Source organism: Pinus tabuliformis, chromosome 3_2, assembly GCF_031772625.1.
Source record: "Pinus tabuliformis cultivar Carrire ecotype Pingquan chromosome 3_2, CPIR1, whole genome shotgun sequence".
Classification (NCBI taxonomy): domain Eukaryota; kingdom Viridiplantae; phylum Streptophyta; class Pinopsida; order Pinales; family Pinaceae; genus Pinus; species Pinus tabuliformis.
The window spans coordinates 1,038,882,860-1,038,910,270 of NC_142302.1; positions in this window are offsets into that span (position 1 = coordinate 1,038,882,860).

Genomic DNA, 27,411 nt, shown 5'->3' on the forward strand with positions numbered 1-27,411 from the left:
TCGACCTCGCCCTTGAAATCCATCGAACGCCATCCCCACGGCTGGGTCAAGGCCTCGCGTTTCCGTCTGCATTCTATATGCTAGGGTCTGCTCCATCATTAACTCGTAGTTGTGACAAGTACACTCGTCGTGGCCCACTGATCTACAAAAATTGCAAAAAAGTTGTTCTAGAGTCTGCGTATACTTCTGCAACAAATGACAGTTGTCCATTGTGTGCTTTCCTCCCACCTGACAGATCACGCACCAGAGCGTGGGTGCCGCACTTGCCCTGCCGATGCCTCTAGTCTTAACGCCCCTGCCAACTAGTTCGCAAATACTGGATAGTGGTCTTTGTCGTGGCCCTGGCCTTTACATTTTATGCACCACACTTCTTTGTGCGCCTCTGGCCGGGGTGCCCTATCCTGCTTCAAGCTCTGCATTTCCAGGCAGACAGTCTGAAGCTGTGCATGGATTTGTTGGACTCCCAACCCCGGATCCTGTATCGGTGTTTCATGTAACCTCATCGCCATTTCCAACGCTTCTGCCTGGGTTGAAAGCTTCTGCTGTGACAGCGTTGTCCTCAGGTGTGGTGTCAAAGACGCCACAAACCACGCGTGGTGTTGTGCATCCATTAGCGTCATATTAGCCTCACGGATCATAGTCTTTAGTCTCTGATCCAGATCCCATGGGGTCTTGCCTGGAAGCATCGCGATCTCTTTAAATCCAATGATTGACTGTGTCTCTGATTTCAGTCGGCTAAATTCTTTGTTCAACGCATCCTGGATCTCCGCTATTCCTGCATTCGGATGATCATTTGAGTGCTTGATATACCACGTCAACGCGCAATCTTGCAGTGCACTTACCAATGTAGCCTTCTTAATGTTATCATCCATAACCCCTTGTGCTTCCCACACTGCTCTTACCACGAACCAGAATTGATTTGGGTCCTCATTTCCTACTCCTCTGAATACAGGTAGCTTAATCGCACTTGCCATACTGAACTGTTGGTTTGGTGGAGGTGGTGTGGGCGAAGATGGAGGTGAAGGAGGTGAAGCGAGTGGTGGCGTAAGTGGAGATGGTAACTGCGAAATGCACTGCCTTATCAAACTGACCACACTCCTCGACGAGACCTGAGCGCGCTCTTCCTCGCTTGCTCGGGGAGGTGAAATTAAAGAACTATTTCATAACCCTTCAATACCTTTGTAGACTTTCCGCTTCACACCGTTCTAATCATTAATGTATTCGCAACACCCATTTTTCACATAACAGCATCTTAATCCAAGTATTCAAAGATTTGATGTACCTACCTCACGGTCCCTTGAGGAAACGTCTTTCTGCTTTGTTGTAGCTTATAGTCGTGTCTATCTCAAATTCAGTGATAAACCCTCCTATTATCCGATCGAGCTAATGGTCTACGACCCGCGCGATCTTACCTTCTGATGCCTCTATCCTGCGCACTAGCTCCGGAGTCCACACTATCGGTTGATCGAGCTTATACCTTCCCTGGCTGTCGGCTAACCTTGTGATCCAATCATATAGCTCTAAAGAGGATGCGAAGAAGATCTCATGGATTTCTGTATATACGTAGCGATCCAGCCACCTCTTCTTGAATATCTACAGAGTTCTATTTTCCTATGTCATGAACTCGTGAAGCTTCTAATCCAACTAATCTTCAATTTCCTTCTTCGTAGGATTCCAGCATTTTGACATCATACATCCCTTAGGCAGATCCCGGTCCCAGCAACGGAATCATTTGTTGGCTTGTTGGGGCCTGACCCAGGTTCAGAAGTGATTTAGCCAAACAAATCCTGAAACTACTGGCCCTTTTGGCAACAGTCCGCGGAGCGTGGACTGAAGTCTCACCCGAGGTAGTATGGGAGGGTGCTGGAACTAGGTTTCCGAACCCTAGGGATGTCTTGATGAGATTTGGAAAGGTCGTGAATTGATCCTGCGCACCTGTGTAGCTCCGCACAGTGGTCTAACCTTCACGTAGCTCTGTATAGAGCACGAAGGGGCGCTATCTAGATGCTTTACCCTTACAGTGTTATTATTATAGATCTGACTTAATTTTGTGGGCCCAGTAGTCTTTATCAAGCATTCAACATTTATAACCAGTGCGTGCAACCATAAACCGTAAAGAGATGCATAAACATATACCAAAATCATAAACATACAGATCTGCGAATAGATGCACAATATTTCATAATCAACTTATATTCTATTAACTTTCTGATCTAGTACAATCCAAGTCCACCCTACGAACTCAGCTACAGGGGTCCGCGCACATAGTTGCGGACTCTACCAGGCCTCTGCGCACACAGCTGCAGAGCCTCTTCCTACTCTTACAACCCAAGACTCAGAGTGAATATCGTATTCAAAAACCCATAATCCTTAGATCACATCCAAAATTTTCCTTCTACATTTAGAGCCTCGCTCTATTTATACATTCCCATGGTCCACGCACACAGCTGCGGACTTTACCAGGCCTCTACGCACACAGCTGCAAAGCCTTTTCCTACTCCTACAACCCAAGACTCAGACTTATAGACTCAGAGTGAATATCGTGTTCAAAAACCCATAATCCTTAGATCACATCCAAAATTTGCCTTCTACATTTAGAGTCTCGCTTTATTTATACATTCCCATGGTAGGCCAACACATTCTATCTTAAATTACAATACTTTAGGGTAGACAACCCTAGACTCTCGTGCTCCGCGCCCGCATTTTGTGGGGTCTTACATTATATTTGTCCAAAATTCAGGCTACAAGCCCCAAAAACCCTCTATGGGGGGGATCCGCTGCCCAACAAGCTTCCACAAAGTGCAGATCATCCATATTTATCATTTTCCTAATATACTCTAATGCAAAAATTCTTATAGGAACAAATTTAGGCAATTTATATGGAGGCAATTCGCATCCATACACCCTAATCTCAGTGTAATTTTGATAGAGGTACTAGTCACTTGTCTTTGTTTGCTCACTGAGATGTATAATTCTCTTAATCTCATGTCCAATTCTAGGTTTAGCATCATTGTTAATTAGGCAAGAAGTCGTGTACAAAAACTGGTCTACATAATCACGAAATGTGAATTCATTGGTGTGCTTCCTTACCAAGGAAGTCAAATGGATCATGGATTGTGCATTTCCTTGTTCATCTAGTTTTTGTAATGGAAATTGAAATTTGTCTACTTGATGGAATAAGAACAAGTAAACTAAAATTGAAGCATGCTTGAAGACTCCTATAGATATCTTAAGGAATTTTTCATGAATGACCTCTGCTAGAAATTCACTGTAATGAAAAATGGCTGAAGGCTTTTCTTCTGTTGAAAACATGGATAGAATACCTATTATGGCTTCATCAACCCATTGATTAGTTTGATAGCCCAATAAACAAGAAACTATGGAGATTATTTTTTTTGTCATTTCAGGAAACATTGAGGATGGATAAGGAGGGTTTGTTTTTGGCAATTAGACATTCTCAGGTAGAAATGTCTCAAAAATTTTGGCTATGTGGGGAAAAGTCAGGTTTTTGTAGAGTTCCATGAGGGAATCTACTGAAAAGGGTTTCAGAGAGGCTGAATTTTGGATCTGAAGCATTTGGCATATGGAGTCAGGGGTAATTGTGAACAGAATGTCATTATTTTGGGCAACAATTGCTCTTTGACTAGGTATGTACCTGAAATGGCACCATGAAACAAATTTTGGAAAATGATGGGTTTGGGGAAAAATGAAATGAGGCAGGCAAGAGTTCCACAAACTCAATTCGTCACTGAGATCAAGAAATTTTTGCTTTAATCAATTGTGGAGTTCGTAGAGGTCGAACTCACAGTTGGTTTTAGAAATTTTATAGTGTTGGTCTAGTAAGGGTTGATGGTCTAAGTCAATTACAGGGCGAAGCATAGGGTTTTCCTCTGTGGCTTTGGATTTACTTTTAAAAGACATGTTGAAGGAAATGAAATGGAAACAGAGTATTTACCCAAGAGTAGGTCGAGGAAAATCGTTTGGCTTGATAAGGTTGCAGTAGCAATAGCAGGTTATGTCATTCAGTGTCTTGGAACAATAGTGAAAAGGCTGATTGAATGGGGTTCTGCTTTATCTTATAGGCGAGATAATTTACCATTGAAAGTTGTCAGTTCCATGGAAGGGAGTCATTAATTTGGAAACGATTAAAATTTGGAACATATGCTTAACGGTTAATGATAAGTCAAGGGGATGTGACAGCGGCAGGAGCGAAGTCGGAAGGGATATGACACTTGGCAGGAGCGGATTGGAGGGGATATGACATGTGGCGGGAGTAGATTAGAGTGGATGGAGTGGGGTTAACAGTTATTATTAGGCAGGAAAGGGGAAAGGCGGATTTCAGAGGGGGGTGAGTGGTAAGTAGTTTAGGCGGAGGGGGGTCCAAAGTCCATGAGGGAGTGACATGTTGCAAACGCGGGATTTGCAGAATCTGCGTTTTGGACCTACCCTCCCTCCCTTGATTAACTGTCGGAGGGGTGGAGGGGGTCCAAAGTCATAAGAAGCCATTGATCTCAACTGGTTAGATCGCGGTCGTTGATTATAGCAAGAGCATTATTACATACGACAAAAATCGTCGTGTCAAAAATAACTTTATTAACACTTAGTTAATAGCAACTACACTATGTAATTAACTAATTAAACTTATTTATCTAACATCTAACGCGTGTTTAAGCTAGAAATGTGTATTTTTAGAATGAAATATTATTTACAACATCTCATGACATGAAAATCCATAGATAATCATCAATTGATCCTATAAATTATAGGACCCTAACACAATGTCAACTACATATAAATATTTCAATGTCAACTAGATATGTATAATACCAGCTGCCTAGCTCTACCAAATGCCTAGAGGTATCAAATCTCTTTTCTCTCAAAAAATTGTTTGCATCTCAAGAGATTTGATCCCTCTCGATGCTTGGTAAATCCAATGTTAAGATGGATCTAGTTTGCAGGTTGTAAAAAAAAATGACTTAAGTTTTTAAAATTTAACAATAGATTGAATTTTATAAACCAATATTGAATTAGTTAAATTTTATTTTGAATCATTTATTATTAATAATATTTTATATTAAAAATTGAATGAGTTACACATTTTCATCTTTTTTAGTACTAACTAAATTATTTTTTCGTTGTGAGTATTAATATATTTTACTCATTAAGTTAGATTGAATATCAATGAACTATGTAAGCAATAGAAAAATATTTATCATAATTTTACAGTCACAGTTTCAACCATACTCAACTTTGTAATTTATAAAAATGTCTTTGCATTTTTTAAAGTAAGTAGTTTTACATGCAATTTTGTATATAAAAGTTTGATATAAATTCACCAATACATAATCTATAATAAACATTATTTCATAAAAATAAACATCATGACGATAATCATCTAACAAACATAAACATAATCTAAGATACACATTTGAATTCATTGCCATCATCTAATTATATACACATTTAGTAGCACATATAAACGTCATTAGCTAGCACACAAATCCAATAATCAAATAGGGCATCATCATTTTGATCGCATCTAACAAAACACAAAGATTGTAATCTAACTTGATAACCACACACATCCTCAAATTAATATAAATCTCATATCAAATAACTTCTATCACGTACACATCTATTTGCAAGCACATTAAATGAACATATCTAACATGACCTAACAATATACACACCAACACCAACATATAAATTAAGTACATAAACATGAAAATATATATGTGTGTGTGTGTGTGTGTGTGTAGATATAAAAAGAAGTCAAATAAGTGCAAACAAATATCCAATACAATAGATGTAGTAGTGCCTACAGTCTGGTCTGCAGTAGAAGACGATGGATGGTGAACTAATGCCTGATCAAGTACGTATGTCGAACTCAGTTGAGGTGGAGGTCTAAGAGGTGGCTGGTATGTAGTAGAAGGTGGTTGGTCTGCAGGAGAACGTGGTTGGTCTACTTTGTCAAAAGAAACATACAACACATCCTCTAGCTCTAGCATCTCATCATCGGGCAACTAACGAGTAGGTGTACTACCAGAAGGATAATCGATACCCTAACGACCATGATCTAATGGGGTGGCACCACCAAAAGCATCATCAACACCATCCTCATCATCATCATTATGATCATCAACCTCATCATCATGGTCATCATCATCACCCTCATCATCACCATGACCACCCTCATCTGATGGATGTGTTGTTGCATGATGCCCTACAGCCCTAATCCCTGCCAATAAAGTACTAGCTTTGATGACATGTTGCATAAGAGACATCAAATCCCATGGATAGTCCCTGTAGAGATTAACAAACATCGGATTCACGTTGATATCTTAAGGCTTCGAAGGATGGACTCCCTGTCAAACCAAAACTCTGACCAAACTATCAGAGTAGTCCATCTGAAATCTCATAAAATTCATTTTCCCTCCAACACCCACGCCCCCCTGAGGATGTGCCTCACCCTCTTAGACCTCGCCCGTCTCCTCATCTCCTCCATCTGGCAGTGGGGGAGGAGGCATGTCCCCATCATATGAGCCAATGTCTACAAAATATATAGTACACAAAAATAATTAGATAATTTCATTAAAAAATTTAATAAAACAAATTAAAGAACGAGTTAGAATAAATTTTATTTTAATTCATTAAAACAAGAAAATGAAACTAGATTAATTTAAAAAAACACTAATATTACCTCTATCATATGGAGGCTCAGTCGTTGTGAAAAATATGTTGGGACACCCTCTTCAATCAATCCCCGCATACAGATATGCCAACACGACAAACACATGGTCATCCACCCTATCCTGTAGCACCAGTGCCTCATCTAAAATCCTAGTCAAAAACTCTGGCAATGCCCCTCTTGGGAATCATCTGCATCCGCATGCACATCTGGGCATGAATGATCGACCTAGGAGGGTGACAATCAAATTTAGGTCTCGTCTCTAGAAACCTCTCCAAAAATAAACAAAAAAAGCTCGAAAAGAAAAAGGGATGGTCTCCCTCCCTTGTCTCGACAATGCACAACATCTATCTAAAGCCATGCGAAATTGCCTCAAAAAAATGGCAAACCATCTAATGCAACATGGCACCTAAATCAAAGAATCAACATAATACAAAAGAGGGAAACTAATGAACTTCCCATCACCACAAGAATGTGTAATAGTGTTGACTAATAATGAGAGGCACCTAGCCTCCTCTGTAGCAAAAGAAGAAATCTATAGTTCTCCACCACAGACTTGAAAATTTGATGGATGGACTCCATGAGGCCTTACATATCTCTAAGTGTATGCACGTTGACTCTCAGCTACAACACCATGGGGGACATCAGGGAACTAGGGAAAATCCTCCCCTCTCCTGTACATTCCTCAAGAGCACTCGGGTCGCTACAGTAATAGGGTGAGGGTATAAATCCCTCTCCCTCTCTCTGGCCTGCCATGGTCGAGCCATATTGTATGGGTCTGCATGTTTCTCCTTCTCCTGTTGCTAACGTATATGCTACATGATTGACATATAAAATACACTATCCTCATACATAAAATATATAAAAAAATTATTAAATGAAACATGTATTTATAACAATGGAAACATAACTTTCAATTAAAAATAAATAAAAATATCGGTGCGCTCAAAGCACAGTCATGCGTCAAAGCTGGTGCGCTTTCAACTATAACCTCCCAAGTAATGGTGCACACATAAGTATGACACACCATGGGTGTTTAAGAAATTTAACTTTTCATTGTGGTGCGACATACTTGTGCACCAGTGCGCAGTACAACATGTTGGCACCAGTGCAGTACATTCAGGTTATCAAATTCACCATGCTATAGGAATATTTTTAAATATTTATTTGCAGTGCGTTTAGTAAATATAAACCCAATAGGAGTGGCACACCAATGTACAATTTGTCACATCTTTCCCGGAGTTTTTATATTTACAAAACGAACCGCCATAATGGCAGTACGTTATGTTCACGCATCAAAACACAGTGCACCCTGTAAATTTATAGGGCACACCACGCCCGATACAAGCCGAACATATCAAGTGCACCATGGATCAAAAATAAAATCAACCTAATTGCAATTATAATCCACTAAAAACTTGAATTAAAAAGAAACATAGGCATTACCTAGACATTTGGTCGTTAGGGAGGCATTGTGGACATGTAATGGAGAAAAAAAAAATCACACCGTTTGAAAAAATTGGAAACTCAAACAATGAGCACGGTACTGAAAGGTGGTGAGCAAGAGAAGCACCGACGTAAGGGTGCTTGCACGTGGAAAGAGTGGTAACATTGCTTCAAAGCTATCTTGCACTGTAGATGGTAAAAATGACAATTATGGTCGGGAGGGTTTTTTTATTTAACCCTCCTCTGGTGCGTTTCATGAAGCACACCAGGGCGAGATATATCCAAAAGCACCGTGTTTTTTTTTTAATTTAAAATTATTGTGGTGATTTATCGAGACACCTTGGGACTTTACATTACTGGTAACGCACTAGTGTTGTGCTTTTACAATAGCATCGGTATTTTTTTAGAAATTAAAAATCATCTATTGGTACGATTTATAAGATGCCATGGGATGTTGTTATACGTTTACCACACCGTGACGTCATTGTTGAATAGCACCAGGACGTTTTACTATATGGAGTCTGGTGCTAGTGAATATTCAAGCATTCAAGCACTGATGTGTTTCGGTATTTAGTGCACTGTGGTTTTTATTTTTCAAAAAGGAAAATTCCACGGTGCACCATGTTATATGCAGCTCTGGTGCGTGTATGGATGGTAAAGCACTGGTGCTCTTTAATAATTAGACGCACCATCAAATAAACATCCACTAAAACATCTGCCCACCCACCTCTTCTACAAATGGATTTTTGGGCTATTTTTATAGGGGTCTTTTCCTTGTAGTGTATGTTTAGTTTTTCTCAGTTTTAATTCATAATTGTTTTATTATTGTTGTTATAAATTTATTGATGCATTACAGTTATTGATTGGTTGAATTGCATAGCAGTAATTTCAATCACTTGTGCAACATCTTAGGTTATGGACCAGTCCACTCTTAATTATGTATGCTCTATGTTAATTCACTATTACAACTTTTAGATCTTTAATTAATGCATTGTTGTGTGACTATTACAAAGTACTTTTCTAGGTTGATTAAGTGATTTATTTTATTGAATGAAGGTTTGAGTGGATGAGTGTTGCTTTTCTTTTGTAAGAGTGACTAAGTGATTGAGTGGTTTGTTTTACAAAACTTTTTCATTCTGCAAAAGGTGTCTTTCCTTAGAACTGTATGCAAGGTGTGCTAAATGTTTGAGTGTGATAGTGATGGTTTTTGAATGTTGAGAGTGATGATTGCAACAGCATTCTAAGATTTTGATTATTAGGCATTGTTACTTGCATATACTTTGCGTGATAGCCTTGAAATAAAAAGACTTACCTTGGTTGAAAATTTATGTATGAGCATGGTTAATTGATCCTTATTTAAAATACAATTAATCCCACAACCATGGGCCCTCCACACCTTAGCTTACACGTTGAGGTATAACACCAATGGAAAATCACAAAGGCTACATGTATTACCCAATTCAAAGCTAAAACTAGAGCTTCAATACTAAATTTTATGAATATTAATCTCACAAAATAATTCTTAAGAGTTTAGAAATGAAAATTTATTTAGAAAGATTCATTTACCTTGCTTTAATACAAAAATTATGAAATAACTAAATCCTCTTTGTTACCAGCATTAAGCTATTATGAGGTTGCAATTGGATTAATTTGACCTCCCTTTTGGCTTAGATCATGGAAGAAATCATGTGCAAGAAAATCTAGGTGGATTTTGTGAGCTATTATGTGTTTTTGTAGAAAAACTAACCACCTTTATTGGCCCTCTCCGCATTGATTTTCATTCAACCAAAGGGTATTGTACCATCTCAGGATACTGTGTGAAAAAAGTGATATAAAATGGTTTTCCTAAAGCCAGGATATAGTGTTTAATCATAGCAAAATTTTGCCAAAACAGAAGATTTACAACCCCCCTACTACACTCATGCAACATACAAAGCATAAGGGTAGTCATGCAAATAATATAACATATACCCAACAATGAGAAGGAATTTGAGGTGACTTACATGAAGATAGATTATTGACTTTGTTGTCACTAATCACATCCAAACTTTGATCCTTGTGAGCACCTAATACCAATGGTCGCTTCTCTTATTCCAAACTGATGACAAGAGGCTTTTCACTAACCCTTTATTCGTAATTACCTTGGGTCTTCTTCGACTAATATAGGTTTATACTAGTTTGACTCTCAACACTTTTGGTTGAAATTTTTTGAATCCATACCTTTCTCAAATAAGGGTATGAGTAGATAATGCTAAATGTCCAAAACTATGGAAACACCCACACTTAAAGGAAATGCATTCATAGTATAAAGTGAGCTAGGAGAGTTTGTCCTGTGCTTAATAGTCATTTTGATGCAGGTGCATTAGGCGAGCACAAGATATAAGAGTCTTGACAAGAACTTAAAAATGTGATGGGATGGTCACATGTTAAACTGAGAAAAATTAAATGTTTTTGTTAAGTTTTGAATATTTAATTTAGGAGTGGGTTTTGGTTTTAGAAATAAAAAGGAGAAGTTATGAATCTCATTTAGATGTGAACTTGATAATTTATTTTCTGGTAGTCCAAAAACATAGGTTTTTTTTTCAGCTTCCCTTATTTTGCGGAGAAGAAAAATTGAATCATATTTGTGAACCTTTGTTTGTTGTTAAACACACATGGAAAACAAAGACAATATGAAAGATAAATCATGCAATGCAATTTTATTAACAAGAGATTTTACATTTATAGTACATTATGTGACTCTTGGGTTTCAGATCCCAAGGTCTCTTGGACTGCTTAGTCTATTCGGCTTCCACACTAACCCATTTAGGATTAGGTGTCCAACATTCCCCCCCTTAATCCGAAGGGTTATGTATGAGTCCAAGAAGAGAGCTGTAATACAAAATGTGCAAAAAATACATGGCAGCACTAGGTTGAATGTGCTCTATGAAATGTTGGTATAAAGGGCGGTGGTTTAAGGACGACCACCAACACTGGAACGCTTAGTGCAGTTCCCGGAACTCTTCCAAAACTGGCAAGAAACTGAAGTTTTCTGCTAGAGGAAGTGATCCAATTGTTTTAAAGAGGGAAACCTTCAACCATAAAAGGGAGGCCTCACCTCGCATAAAAGGTAAAACTTCAACCTGAAAAGGGAAGTCTCAACCTGTGATGGTTTAAGGATGACCAACAACTCTGGAATGCTTAATGCAATTCCTGGAACTCTTCCAAAACTGGCAAGAAGCTGGAGTCTTCTGCTAGAGGAAGTGTTCTCAATTTTGTTCCTGGAATGCTTCCAAAACTGGCAAGAATCTGAAGTCTTCTGCTAGAGGAAGTGTCCCAGATTGCCAACTGAAGGCATGTTCAGGCATCTTTGTCTCTGGCTACAACTCTGAAACTGGTGTGGCGGGTTGTGGCTCAGGCTCGCTTGATGTGACTTTGAAGCTTGTAGATGACCATCATTTCCCCCCCTGTCATCTACAAGGTGAGAAGATGGAGAAAACTCAACTGCAAGACTATTCAATACTCTGGAACAAGTTCTGACATGTGTTTGGAATATCTTCTTGGCTGTTGATGCCCATTGCCAAGAAGCGATCCATCCAAGATGAATCTTCGTTCTTGCAGGGTGTTTGTTGCTGAAGCATCTGTGTGAAGAATGGCTAGTTTTATGACAGTGCTTACATGGATGAAGATCAAAACAGTGATCTTTTAAATGGCCAACTCGGTCACAGTGTTGGCATTTTACAATCTGTTGTTGTTGTTGCTGTGGAGGAAGAGGAGTAGAATCTGGAACAGCTGGAGGTGAACTGTCATGAAGAGCAGGTGAACTGTCATGAATAAATCTGGCACTCTGAAATTGAATGGGCTTGGCATAGTCTGGAATATGAAAGGACAAGTCCTTTTCATATCCAAGACCAGTTCTGTGCTTGTTGTGGACAAGCTGTTCCCAAGGTCTGATGATGGGGTTGGGAAGTGCAGATTGAGTTTCTGCATCTGCATGTTCAACTGCTGCTTTATTTGAATGAACTATAACATTATTAACATGCTGCTGATGGATGGTTGTCTCAATGTTCTGAACAAAAACAGTTTCAGAATGGTGTCTATTTTGATGTAGCTCTTCTTGCTGTAGCTGTGATTCAAGCTGCAAAAAATCGATCTTTTCCTGTGCATTTTGTAGACATGTCTGAATTTCTGAGAGAGATCCTTTGCTGATTTGTAATGTGTCATCAACAGTAGATAATATCAGAGTTTTAAGGAACTGTAATACTTCACTGGTTCTGGCCATTTTTTCTTCAATGTCTGATTTACACCTTAAAAACTGATCACAACTACTACTCAATGCAGAAAAGTAATATCTACTCACAGTACACAGCAATATCCTTTATAAATGTCAGCAAATGATCAGTGTGAAATATAAAAGATTACAATCAGTTCACGAAAATCTTTATGCATCAGTGGAATCAAGGAATCAATGCACTATAATGAGTTTTAAATACAATGCCACAATTGGGGCAGCAGCAACTGCAAACTTGTTTGGATCCTTCAAGTACTCCTTCAGAAATGATGGTTATCAAAACTTCAATAATTATAACACCATGTCATGGGCATTCTTTGAACTGTAATTTACAGCGGTCAACCTCAGCAAAGCATTAAACATATGAATGGCACCAGCAATCAAATCGGATCCAACTATAGGAACAGAAGCACAGAATCTCGGTTGCAAATGGAATTCGAACTATTCAAAGTGTATTTGAAACCAATCACCATACCATTGGATCGTATACCATTCAGGCCTCATACAAACTTATTTAAAACAGCAGCTTCAACGTATTTCAGGCAGCATCATAACATATTCAGGCAGTTTTAATCACAGTTTTCGATGCATTCAATACAGCTCCAGGTCAGCACACAAATAAATTAATGAGCGATATACAAAACTGATTTCTTTCTCTGCAATACTTACTGAACTTGTGGTAACTTAGAAGAAGAGCATCGATATTATACTACTCAGAGAAGCTTTTCAAAATATCAAATCTGAAAGTCTGTCCACAGTACCGTTGCAGATAGAAACATGAACTTTGTCATTCCCTTGGACTTGAATAATAGAATGGCAAATGTTGTAGAAGTGTTGATCAATAGTGGAAGACAAATTGAGACATTCAAATTTGTTCATGCATAGGGTGTTTTCCAGCAGCATAACGAAAATCTAAAAGAAATATATGTTTCCATATGCGGCTATACCAAAACTTCAGCCAGAGACATTGAGCTTATACATAAACGGGCGCAAGCTGGATTTCTTTGACACTTGGTTTTTCTCCCAACAATTATGAATCCTGGATGATATTGAACAAACAGCGAATCCCCAAATTGATATATTGCCCAAAGATGACAATTTTGATAAAAAAACAGCTACAGATGACAAGGCCGGCAGAAAATAACATAAACTTGAAAAAATCGCAGAACACTACAACACTTTTTCAATCAGAAACAAAGGTGAAATTGAGTGCAGAGTCTTGAAATGTTTGTCGAATTCTATTAAACTGTTGAATCGAATGGTTTAGTGAACATTCAATGTAGAGATATCATAGAGGCATACGGGCCTCCAAAAGCTCCTACCATTGCTGACAGTTCCTGCGATTCCAGATCTTCCAACGATGACCCTTGAAAGCTTCCAATACTTCTACTTGCTCCTAACTCGAAGGAAGAATACATCTATGCAAACGGAGACCTCTCAACTCCCTCCCTTGATAATCGCATACAGATTTCAATGATTTATCTGTTTCAAATTGCCAATAGTAAAATTCAAGCAATAGTCATTCCCCAACCATATCCAGAACTAGACCAAGAAGAACGAACCAGTCCACGGAAGTCTATATCTATGATTTATTTAACGAAAGACAGAAATATTGGCTCTTCTGCAGGCAAGTTACTAAAGTTTCTTTGTGGTTTAACATCGTCCCTCGGACCTCCGCTCCTCCGAATCACCGTGTGCCATTAATTTGGATCCCAGTTGATTCATTCAAACCCTCCCTTGAGAGAGCGAATGCTGGAGAAAGAATAAATGGATACAAACTCCGAGGGTTTCGAACCCGCAATTTGAGAATTCAAACTATTGCGTATGATGCCACGATTTTCCATCAGAGAGGCACGAAGGAAGTTCCCCAAAAGACCAGATAATCCAATCTAGTCAATGAGATAGAGTATACAAGCCAGAAAGCTGTACTTCATAGAATTCAAAAGGTGAAGGTTTTTCCTTAGTTGGGCATGTGGTAAGATTGCGAGTAGTTCTGGTGGAGATCCAAGACAGTGGAATGACAATGTCTGGTCATTATGTAAACATCAGAAAGCGTCAGCTGAAAGAGCGCTTATCTTGCCCTCTATGCTGCAAGCTTTTGAGAGAAGCTACAACAATATGCGAGTGTCTTCATACATTTTGTAAGGAATGCATTTATCAGAAGCTTCTTGACGAGGAGACATATTGTTGCCCTGTATGTAACATTTATCTTGGCTGTGTACCGGTTGAGAAGCTCAGGCCGGACAACAACTTACAAGATGTCAGGACCAAGATATTTCCTTTAAAAAGGGAGAAAGATGAAAGCACCTGAGATTGTCCCACTTATTTCTCCACCTGCCAGGTGGAAGGAACGGTCATTATCCTCATTAGTAATTAATACTCCTCCAGTTTCTGCATCGGTTAGTCTATCAAGCCGAACAAAAGCTGTGGCAAGAAAAGTGGAACGTTCAAGGAGACAACGTAATTCAGGTGGTGTTTGTCCGCTTTATCTTCTCCCAGCTCCTCGTCTTGAGACAAATTCGCATGCAGATGTGGTCTCTACACTGTCCACAGTTCAATGGGAATTATGGAGCCACATCCGAGGTGTAACGGTTGGCAGATTATACCAAAGGCATTGGTTACGGTTGGTTGAGGGTTCAAAACGGATGCACAGAGAATGTCATACCATGTCAGAGGCAGAGCAGCGTAGGACAGAGCAGCGATATTCAATTACTGGCATATCCCAGGCAGAGGCAGAGCAGCGCAGTGCTCAGGGCAGAGGCGTTGATGACAGAGGCATTATAAGGAAGCACTTGAAAAGAATATGGCTGAGGGCCAGGACTACTCACAACATAGGAATGGCAGCGCTAAAATAGGTGGCTCACAGAAACAGGTGGCTCACAATGGAGCAGGGCAGGAGATCGCCCGCTCTGATACCATGTTAAACACACATGGAAAACAAAGACAATATGAAAGATAAATCATGCAATGCAATTTTATTAACAAGAGATTTTACATTTATAGTACATTATGTGACTCTTGGGTTTCAGATCCCAAGGTCTCTTGGACTGCTTAGTCTATTCGGCTTCCACACTAACCCATTTAGGATTAGGTGTCCAACATTTGTAACAGTTAGTTTTAGGAATAAAAGTGTTATTGGAGAGAGGGGAAAATACCTCTGAACATTTCTTGAATCTGTGTGATCTAGAATATACTTTGTGTGAACTCGGGATTATTTGATTTAATGTCTAACTGGAGTGAATGGGACAAAATACTTACATATAATTGTTCAACTAATTTACACTAATGAATTAATCCTTTAAGGTTTCAATTGTTGGGTAATAGTTCATTTTCCTGTTGATTCTTTTTGTATCAGTTTTAAATCGCACAAAGGAATGTGCCACTGTACTTTGGAGAAGTCGAATGTGTGTGGTTTTGCAGCGATTTAAACTAGTTTTTTTTTTTAGAATGGTGCATTTGAAATGATGTTGCAAACCCTAGTGAATGAAGGAAAAATGAAATCATAGACAATGTAGAAGAGCAAGGCAGGTTTTAAAAGAATTGAGTTGATTCCTTTTCTCCAAAAATCGCAACATAGAGTCTTTAATAATATGCTACTAAACCATTTTATGGCGAACTGAATAGTTGGATTGAAGAACCCATCAAGGAACCTGTTGACCAAATAAATTAAGAATTGCGTGTGAATTTAGAAATAAAATAAAATAATTAATTTATATATATATCTATATATATATATATATCTATATATATATATATATCTATATATATATATATATATATATATATATATATATATATATATATATATATATATATATATATATATATATATATATATATATATATATATGTATATGTATATCTTTCAACATGTTAGTTGCACCAATTTTGTCGTATCACAACAAACTTTTGCATAGTTGTTACTATCTATAGTGTAAGAGAAGATGGCTATGCGAGCAAGAAGACCACAAGGTCAAGAAGGGAGACCCATAGCTAGTGCATAAATCATAGAAGAGATAAGGAGACTGTGAGCTCGTCTAGAGACCATGGAGGCAAGAAGACAACAAGATCTTGAGGCTAGAGATATTATTGAATCTCAAGAGGAAGTTGAGGAAGGAGGAACAACACCTGTTGAGGAATCTCTAGAAGTAAAGCTATTGAGATCAGTGTTAGGCTCAACTTCAAGACTGAAGCCTGAACTATCTACCTATTATAGTAGCCCGACAGCTGATATTTTGATTTATTCGATTAGTGAGTTAGATGAGTATTTTTAATATGAGGAGATTGAAGAAAATAAAAGGGTGAAGTTTTTGGTAATAAGGTTGAAAGGTCATGTTGTACTATGGTGGGACAATGTGTAGGATGAAATGAAAAAGAAGGAGAAACCATTGATAAAAAGTTGGGATAGTGTGGTAGTAAAGATGAAGAGTAAATACTTACTAAAAGATTACCAACTCTCTACAGGCAGAAGCAAAACCTTAGGAAAAGGTTGCTGAAATTCAGAGAGTATGCTGAATAATTTTACAAGGTTAATTTGAGGGAAGGTTATGTGGAATATACCCTAGAGAAAACATCGAGGTATATCAATGGTTTAAGAATGGAGATTCAAGATGAAATCAATATGTTGTCTCCAAAGACAATGGAAGAAGCATGCAAGTGTGCCCTGAAGGTCAAAGAGAAGATAACAAGAAAGAAGAACTTAGGTAAAGGTCATGGTTTTGCTAAGGGAAAAGGACAATCAACTTGAAAAGGAAAGTTTCCAGCTCAAAAGAACGATGTTGGCAAATCAAATCATCAAGGATAGCCAGAGAAAGGAAGTGACCCCAGAGGAGGAAGACCTTACTAGAGAGATAAAGGTAGGGGAAGTGGCAACAGACTGTCTACCAATGTTACAAATGTAACACGTTGGGTCATAGATATTTTCAGTGTCTTGAGAATGATAACATGGGACAGAGAGATGCGTATATAGCTCAACCAAAAGTAATAGAAGCACAAGCACCTATGGAAGAGAATGTGCTAGAGACTCGAGAATCCTTGATGTTGAACAAAGTCTTGTTGAAGCCATCCAAAGAGATTGTTGAAAAGCCTTATTTCAAATTGTTTGCAAAGTGAAAGGGAAGTGTTGCAAACTAGTGATTGACAGAGGAAGTACTGATAATCTAGTTCCACAGAAATGGTAGAAAAAATGGGATTGAAAAGAATTAAACACCCAATATCACATAAGGTAAAGGTCACCAATTGTTGGTGAGTGAACAAAGCAAAGTGGAGTTTTAAATAGGCAGATATAAGGACAAAATAATTTGTGATATCATGCCATTGGATGTCTACCACATCCTTTTGGGTCGACCATGGCAATTTGACAGGAAGGTGGTGCATGATGGAGAGAGTAATACCTAAGTTTGAAAAGGATGGCATCCACCATATTCTTGTACCATTGAAAGAAGAGAGTACAACTGAAACAAGTAGCCGAGAAGTATTGTTGTTAAATAGCAAAGAATTTATGCAACAAATGGAGAAAGAGGAGGTCATCTATGTGGTAGTTTGCAAACCAAAGGTAGCACTTCTACACAATGAAATTGCAGTTTTACCTATTAAAGTTCACAAAATGTTGCATGAGTTTAATGACATTGTAGTAGATGACTTTTCAAGAGATTTTCCACCTAAAAGGAGTATCAACCATCATATTGATCTGATACTAAGAACAAGTCTTTTGAATAAAGCTACTTACTAAATGACACCTAAGGAGAATGAGGAAATAAGGAAACTAGTTCAAGGATTTTTAGACAAAGGGTTGATAAGAGAGAGTTAATGTGGTGTGCCTACACTACTAAGTCTAAAGAAATATGGAGAGTGGAGGATGTGTATAGATTATTGAGCAATTAACAAGATCACTACCAGATACATATTTATATTGCCACGGATGGATGATATGATGGATTGTTTGAGTGGAACAACTTATTTTTCAAAGATTGACTTGAAAATTGGTTACCATCAGATCCATATTAGAGAAAGGGAAAAGTGGAATAAAGATTTCAAGACCAATGATGGGTTGTACGAGTGGTTGGTCATGGCATTTATACTGACAAATGCACCTAGTACCTTCATGAGGTTGATGAAAAAAGTCTTGAAGGAATTCATCGGTAAGTTTGTTATTGTTTACTTGGATGATATCCTAATTTTCAGTCAAACTAAAGAAGAACATCTTCTTAGACATTTGAGATATGTTTTAGAAAGATTGCAGCAAAAAATTTGTTAATTAACATGAAGAAATGTTCTTTTATGAAGTTTGAGTTAGTATGCTTAGCCTTTGTTATTTCCAAATATGGACTGACAATGGTGTTGTGTTTGTGTTATATTCTTTCCACAACTAGCCTCGGGAAAAACTAAATTATGCGGACCCAATAATAGTTGGGCAGACCCAAAGATGGTAGGCATACCTACCCATAGTTTTGTGCATGGGTTTTTCACATGGTTTTAGGCATGATGGTTTTCTGCGCATGGTATTTTGTAGATTCGGTCAAGAACTACAATTATTTTCTAATCCAGGGTTAATGGATTGGGGTTTATGAATGTTTTGACATGTATATATATATATATATATATATATATATATATGTATTGTAATATTTAAAGGAATTTAATGAAAAATTAATTTGGTAGTCCTGGTTTTGGGATCCAAGAGAAAATAGTTGTGTATAATTGTTTTATATTCTCGCCATTGCTTATTTTTATGTTTTAATAATTTGTTTGCAAGTAATTTTGTACACGGATAAAGCCTACATTTGGTATCAGGTTTGTTTCGGCTTCAAGGGAACACCTTTGCTGCTAAGGGGTTTTTCTCGAGCCTGTGGTAGACCCTGTTATAGTGGGAGATCTACAGGATTGATTCTTGCGATGAAATAAGATGGCGAACAATGGAAAGATAGAGATCAAGAAATTCAATGGACAAAGTTTTGAGTTGTGAAAGCTCAAAATGGAGGATTTGTTGGTGGATAAAGATCAATGGATCATGGTAGATCTAGGTACTAAACCAACGGCAATGTCAACAGAAGACTAGAAGGATTTGGATCAGAAGGCAAAGAGCACAATACAGTTGTGTATCTCAAATTCATTATTGTTGAATGTATCAGGGAAATCTATGATGAAGGATTTGTGGGACAAGTTAGGGACTTTGTACCAATCTAAGTCTTTGGTGAACAAATTATTCTTGGGGAAAATGTTGTATAGCCTTATGATGAAGGATGGAGACTTGGTGACATAGCATTTGAATGCCTTTAATAATATGGTAAGCCAGTTGTTATCTGTTGATATAAAAATTTCAGGCGAAAATAAGTGCATCACGTTGCTATGTTCTATACCTGATTCATGGGATAGTCTGGTTGTTGCAATATGTAGCAATACAACTACATTGAAGTTTGATGAAATACTCTCATCCTTGTTATCAGAGGAGATGAGACGGAAAAATATGGAGAACTAGAATGGAGATGCCTTGTTTATATGAGGATGGTCCCAGAACAGGAAAAAAAAAAACCTCAAGTGGGAGATCTAAATCTAAAGGGAGATATAAATCTCTAGGAAAACCTGTAAAGGTGTATTGGAAATGCGGAAAGGAATGGCACTACAAAAAGTATTGTAGATCTAAAGCTCCTGATAAAGGAAAGGAACCTAATGATGCTCCTTTTGAAGAGGTGAAAACCACCTCAAATGAAGGTGGGGATGTGTACTTGTATTCTTCTTCAAGTACACATGTAGATCATGAGGCATGGTTGATTGAATCAGGTGCATCCTTTCACTTCACTCCCCATAGGGGGTGGTTCTGCTAGTACGAGAAATATGATTATGGTGATGTCTTCTTAGGTGATGACAGGAAGGCCATAATCATCGGATGCAAAAAAGTCAACCTGAAGTTGCAAGGTGGAAGGGTTATAACACTTCCTCGTGTTATGCATATTCCTACATTGTCCATAAATATGATTTATATAAGCAAGATGGATGATGCAGGTGTAAAAACTATGTTCGAGAAAGATACCTGCAAGATGGTTCGGGGAGCACTAGTATTGATGTGGTGAGTTCAGATTGGAACTTTGTAAAAGCTTTTGGGTAGCACTATTATTAATGGGTGCAACATTTTTGTGGTTCCTGAAAGTGGAGCATAAAACCTAATGTTCTCTAGAGAAAATACCATGTTATGGCATCAAAGGCTTGGACATATTGGAAAGAAGGGCCTTCGAATACTGCATGGTAATGGTATGATAGAAGGTATATCTAATTTCTCTTTGGATTTCGATTTATTTGAACATTGTGTATATGGGAAGAAGAATCATGTGAGTTTCCTTTCTGGTGCTAAGAGGGTGAAAGGGATATTAGAGCTCGTGCACATTGATGTGTTTGGACTTGTGTCGATTCCATCACTGGGTAAGTCTATGTACTATCTCATTTATAGATGACTTCTCAAGGAATACATGGATATATTTCCTCGGGGAGAAATCTAAAGTCTTTGACAGGTTTAAAGAATTTAAGGCTCTGGTGGAAAATCGTACAAAGAAAAATATCAAGTGTTGAGGACAGATAATGGTGGAGAGTTCTACAAGAACGAATTTGAAGAGTTCTATAAGAAGTGTGGTATAGCACGGCAGAATACTACTCCATACACACCTTAACAAAATGGAGTTGCAGAATGAATGAACAGGATGTTGATGGAAAAGGCAAGAAGTATGCTCAGTGGTACCGAGTTAGGACAGGAATTCTAGGCAAAAGCAGTGGAGACTGCATGTTACCTGGTTAACATATCACCTTCATCAACATTAGAGGATAAGAATCCACATGAGGTATTTACTGGTAAGAAACCCTCTCTTTCACATATGAGGGTATTTAGTTGTGATGCATATGTACATATTCCAAACAAGAAAAGAAACAAGTTGGATAGTAAATCTAAAAGGTGCATCTTTATTGGCTATTAGGATGGTTTAAAAGGTTATAAGATTTGGAACCTAGAAACAGGGAAGGTTGTGTACAACCACGATGTGGTGTTTAGAGAGGTGAAGGATGTTATAAAACATGAATTCCTACCAAAGGAACCTGAGAAGATAGAGTTTGAGCTAAAGGAGGAAGAATCATACTCTACAACAGAACAAGAATAAGAAGAGGAAGAACCATAAACTCCAGTTTTGAGAAGATCGGTTTAAGAGAGAGAAGGAAGAAAATTATGGAAAGAGGCCATGGGTGATGAAATGGAATCTTTGGAAAAAAATGAGGCTTGGGATCTGGTGGAGTCATCGGCTGTGTTGTCCCTTAAGAAACCAATTCCTTGGATGTGTAGAAATTGTGCTTAAGACGTTAATGTTTATTATTCTTGTCACTTATTTGTTTGATGTATCCTCAAGTGAAGGGCCTAAAAGACCTGAATTTTAACCCTTAATACTTAGGTGATATGAAAGTCTCAGAATGCCATATGATTGTTGAATATAAATGTTGAGTGAAGAATGCTTTGAGAAGTTAGAGACAATATGTCGTTTTTTAGAGAAACTATTTTCTGTAACACTTTGAGAAGTTAAAGACAATATGTTGTTTTTCACATAAACTATTATCTGTAACTTAGAAGAAATGTAGAAGTAGGAACTTTAAGTACAGGAGCGCTCTTTTTATAATTTTGCCTCTTTTTATACATCATGGGACAGTTGGTAACCACCAAAACTATCAAACTACTTAACTATCTCCTAATTGTCTAAAGTAAAAGTCTTTACAAAATATTACATTGGAGGGTAAAAGACACCTCATTCTTCTCAGGAAAACAAGATAACAAGAAGTAATAGAAATTAGAATATGATTGGTGATTGTTGCTCGTTGTTTGAATCTGTGGCTTAAGTAGGTGGTCTGACGACAACTAAACTGCTTTAACGCAGCAAAGCTGCATCTTTACAAAATTCCATGCATGGACCTGTGGGTTATGGGCCCACGTATATATCGGAAGTGTTCTAATTGGCGGAATCACAAAACAAACCCAACCAATCACCATCGGTCCTTCCTTAAATTTTTATGGCCGGAACCAAAGAAATTAAGACTCCAATTCATAATCTTATCACGTCTACCTTTTCCACAAACCTTTACCTTCCCCACAGAACCGAAAGGAAAGAAAACTGCAGTTCATAAACTTCTCGGGTCCGAAATTTATAATAAAACCCGTGCACTTTTTAACGTGATATTCGTTCGATCTCATCCCTTCTTGATGAGAGGTTGTGATCGATCCGGACTTCAATGGATTAAATCACATTCCATAAACCATCACGTCCGTTTTTTGGATTAAACCTCGTCCTTGTTAACCACGCAATTACCATCAAATCTGAATCCTTCAAGCAGATGGCCCCAATTAACTGAGGTTTTAACTCAGTTTTAGAATTTCTCACATTCGGTTTTGGAGTTATCCTCCACGCTTATTAGCACGCGTTTACCATTAGATTTGTTTCTTGTCAATCGAATGGCTCAGATCTTCTCTTGGGTTTCTCACGTTCGAAAGCCATCAATAATATAAAACAAATCACTTCTTTTGGACTTCCACGGTCTCTTTTAATTCCGTTAGAACATAATATTTGATTTATTTATTTATTTATTTCAATAAAATTGAAAATGAAATTTAAATGACAATGGATGCTACAACATTTGGCTCCACCTGGGGATATTGTTTTTTCCACAAAAGCACTAAGAACAGCAGATCAGTGCCTTCACCTTGGGCATGGAGTCACATATATCTTAGCCAATTTAAATTCTATGGAATTTGTGCAATGAATTCACTCTGGTATCTACAATGATAGGATGCTTGTGCTTCAGAATTGAAAATAATGTTTGAGGTACTGCCCATTGAGAGGTAGTTGTAAAGCTTCACCATCAAGATTCTCCAGGAAGAATGTATTCTTTGCCCTTGCTTCTATAATTATGAATGGGCCATACTAGAGAGGATCAAACTTCCCTTGTTTTCCCTTATCTTCTCTTCTAGTATCCCACCTTAATACCAGGTCTCCAACTTTAAAATCAATTTCCTTGGCCTTTCTGTCAAAAATGCCCTTCATCTTTGATTGATACATAAGCAAATTATCTCTTACCTTATCCCTACTTTCACTCAACTCCACTACCTTATGCATCCTTATTATCAAAGGATTGGGCTCTTTTTTTGCCTCCTGAATCATTGCAATCGCAAGCTTCACAAGATGACTTGGGAATAGAGCTTGAGTTCCATACACTAACTCAAAAGGTGATTTGCATGTAGACCTTTTCATAGTCTCTCGAAAAGCCCACAGAGCAAACTTTAATTTTGAATCCAAGTCTTTCTAATTCTCTGCAATAGTTTTCTTAAGAATTTTCATCAATGTTTTGTTAGTGGATTCAGCCAATCCATTTCCCTGTGGATGATAAGTTGTTGAATGAGATAAAATAACATTATACTTTTGACAAAAAGCAACAAACTTACTTGAACTGAACACTTGAGCATTGTCTGTTATGATTTTGACAGGACATCCAAATCTGTTGAAAATATTTTCCTCTAAAAACTTCATCACCACCTGGTCATTTTCCCTTTTAGTAGGTATAGCTTCTACCCACTTGGTGAAATAATCAGTAGCTGTAAGAACCCACTTGTGTTGTCCACTTGAAGGTGGATTAATTTCTCCAACAGATGCTAACTGACTTACCACAGTATTAAACACATTCAGATGATCTGTCACCGAGTCTCCATCTTTCATCCTCAGGTTATATAGCTTTTTCCACAGGAACAATTTATTCACCAAAGACTTAGATTGGTACAAAGTCCCTAACTTGTCCCGCAAAGCCTTTGTCGTAGCTTCCCCTGATACATTCATCAATACTGAATCTGAAACACACAATCGTATTGTGCTCTTTGCCTTCCTATCCAACTTCTTCCATTCTTCATCAGTCACCCTCGTTGGTTTAGTACCCGGATCTACCATGATCCACTGATCTTTATCCACCAACAGATCCTCCATCTTGAGTTTCCACAACTCAAAACTCTAACCATTTAATTTCTCGATCTTTATCTTTCCACCTCGCCATCTTCTTTTACCACTAGAATCGATCTCACAGATCTCCCACTGAATAGGGTCTACCACAGGCCCGAGCGAAACCCCTCAGCAACAAAGGCATCCCCTTGAAGCCAAAATTGCTCTGATACCAAATGTAGGTTTTAACCTCATATAGAAATTACCTGCATACGAATTCTAAAAACACAGAAAATAAACAATGCGAGAGCATAACACATAAAACACATATACACAAAGATTTTCCCTTGGATCCCAAAACCGGGACTACCAGCTTGATTTTTCATTATATTCCTTTCGATGTTACAATACATATTTATACATGCCAAAGCATCCAATACCATGGACATAAAACCATCACGTCCGAAACCATGGACCGAAAAACCATAGGTAGGTTCGCCCAACCTAATATAGGGTCCAAAAAACAAATTCCTAGGGCGCTGCCCCGGACCCCGTGGAGGGGGGCTACCCGCCCCCCTAAAACCCCCCTGTGACCCCCCCACTGCGCAATCGGCAAAACAAAGGGGGGGCTCCGCCCCCCCTCTAACCCCCAGTTAACTACGTAGGTTAGTCATGGAAAGAATATAACACAACCCAACACCCATTGTCTGAATGGTTCTTCTATGAAGACTGGGATCAAAGGCAAGGGAGCTAACCTTTTCTTCTCAGCAAAAAGCTGACACTTCTGATAGCTTATGACAAACTTATATATATCACCAAATAGGGTGGGCCAATAAAACCCTACCTGGAGGATTTTATGTGCAGTAGCTTTCCAACTATAATGTCCACCACATAACTTCTCATGATAATATTTAATGGTCTCTGTAGATTCATCCTCCGTTAAACATAACAATAAAATTCCCACAGGATCCTTCCAATACAATCTGCCCTCTACAATCACATATGGATGTGCTTTGATTTTTAATGCTCTATATCTTGTTCTATCCAAAGATTGAGGACAAGAGAGAAAACATAAATAATGAACTATGTGCTTGTACCATTCTGAACATAAAATTTATATCGGATCTTCATACCTGGGTTTGATTTTTCTTCACCTTCTTCAATTATTTCCTCATTCACAGGTGTTAGCAAGTTGATTCCCAGTGCCTGAAAATTTGACTCTGTCAACATCTTTTCCAATCCCTGCCCTTTCACCAGCTTTGTGGGCTTTATGTCCAGGTCATACTCTTGAATCTTGGCTATCCATTTTCCTCTTTTGCCTTCCACATCACTATGGACTAATACATCCTTTACTACAGCATTTGGCACATAAGCAATGATATGTGACTGCAACACATAAGTCCTGAAGGCCTTTAGGGCTTTTACCAAATCATATCCCTGTTTTTCAAGAATATTGTACTTTAGTTCAGCATCTCTGAGAATCTCGCTAAAGAAAGCAACTTCCTGCTCTTTTTCTTCATCTTTTTTCTGCAACAAAACAACAGCGATCGAATTAAGTGATGCAAATGAAAAAATTTGAAAAGGCTTTTGATAATCAGGGCTAATTAAAACTAGAGCTACTTGTAATGCTTCTTTAATCCTGGAGAATGACTCTCTGGCTTCCTTGGTCCAATGCACCTCATTTTCCTTCTTCAACATATTGGTAATTTCTTTTACAATTTCATCATAATTAGACACAAACCTCCTTAAAAAATTTATTTTTCCAAAAAAAGTTGAATGTCTTTCTTACTCCTGGGCAAGGGTTTTTTCTGCACAGCTTGCACCCTTACTGGATCTATCTTCACTCCATCTCTAGAAACAATGTGTCCCAGCAGTTTGCCTTCTTCTAGAGCAAAAATAGACTTCTTAGGATTCAAAGAAAGCCCAAATTTTCTACATTTCTCAAAAGTATTTTTAAGATGGTCCAGATGCTCCTCCTCGGACTTAAAGAAAATAGTGATGTCATCCAAGTATATCACTACAAACTTATCACCTAGAAATGTAATGTCCATAGCCCTCTGAAATGTTGCACCTACATTCATCAACCCAAAAGGCATTCGAGCATACATGAAGGTTCCCCAATGAGTTTTGAAAGCAGTCTTTTTATGATCTTCTTTATCAACAGCCACCTCGTTCTACCCAGAGAACCCATCCAGCATTGACATTCTAAATGATCATGTTACCTTATGCAACACATGATCCATTTTAGGTAACGGATAGTTATCTTTTAAGGAAGCCCTATTCAGATTTCTAAAATCCACACATAGCCTTATTTCTCCATTTTTCTTCCTTACAGACACTAAATTGGCCACCCAGTCAGAGTACCTGAGTGGAACTATTATCTTGGCATCAAGCAACTTTTTGACTTCTTTCTCAATCAATGGTAAAAGCAAAGGGTTTATCTGCCTGAGTTTCTGCTTAAATGGTTTAATCCCTTCTTTCAAGGGAATCTTGTGTTGAATAATATTTAAAACATATGTTTTGAGATCCTCATAGAACCAAGAAAAAACATCAATATAGTCCTTGAAAAGCTTAATATATCTCTCCTTATAATTACATGGAACTCCATTAAATAATTTAATCAACTTGGGCTCCTTCTGGATTCCAATATTGTGATCTTGAATCTGCTCATCCTATGGAATTTTCTCTGAACTAACAACTACATCATTGGAGTTAAAAAGTCTTTCAAGAGGGACAAGCCCCCTTGGCAAAACATTATCTTTCAATTGAATAATTTTTTGATTAACTATGGAATTTTTAAACCACTTACTTCTGCACCTTTTGTTGCTTCATCTTCATCCTGATCAATCTTAGTGCCCTGAAAATCTTTAATCATAGTCAAGAATTCCTTAATCTACTGATCATCCTCAAAAATCTACCAGTGTTTTATATTATCCGGAACAGAAGGCATGTGCCTCATTTCAACCTCATATCTTAGTTTTGGATTTATAGGAGGCCTAAAAGTACTGGCAGCCATAACCAAAGAGTCTGCTAATATGTTTCCATCTCTTGGAATGAACTGT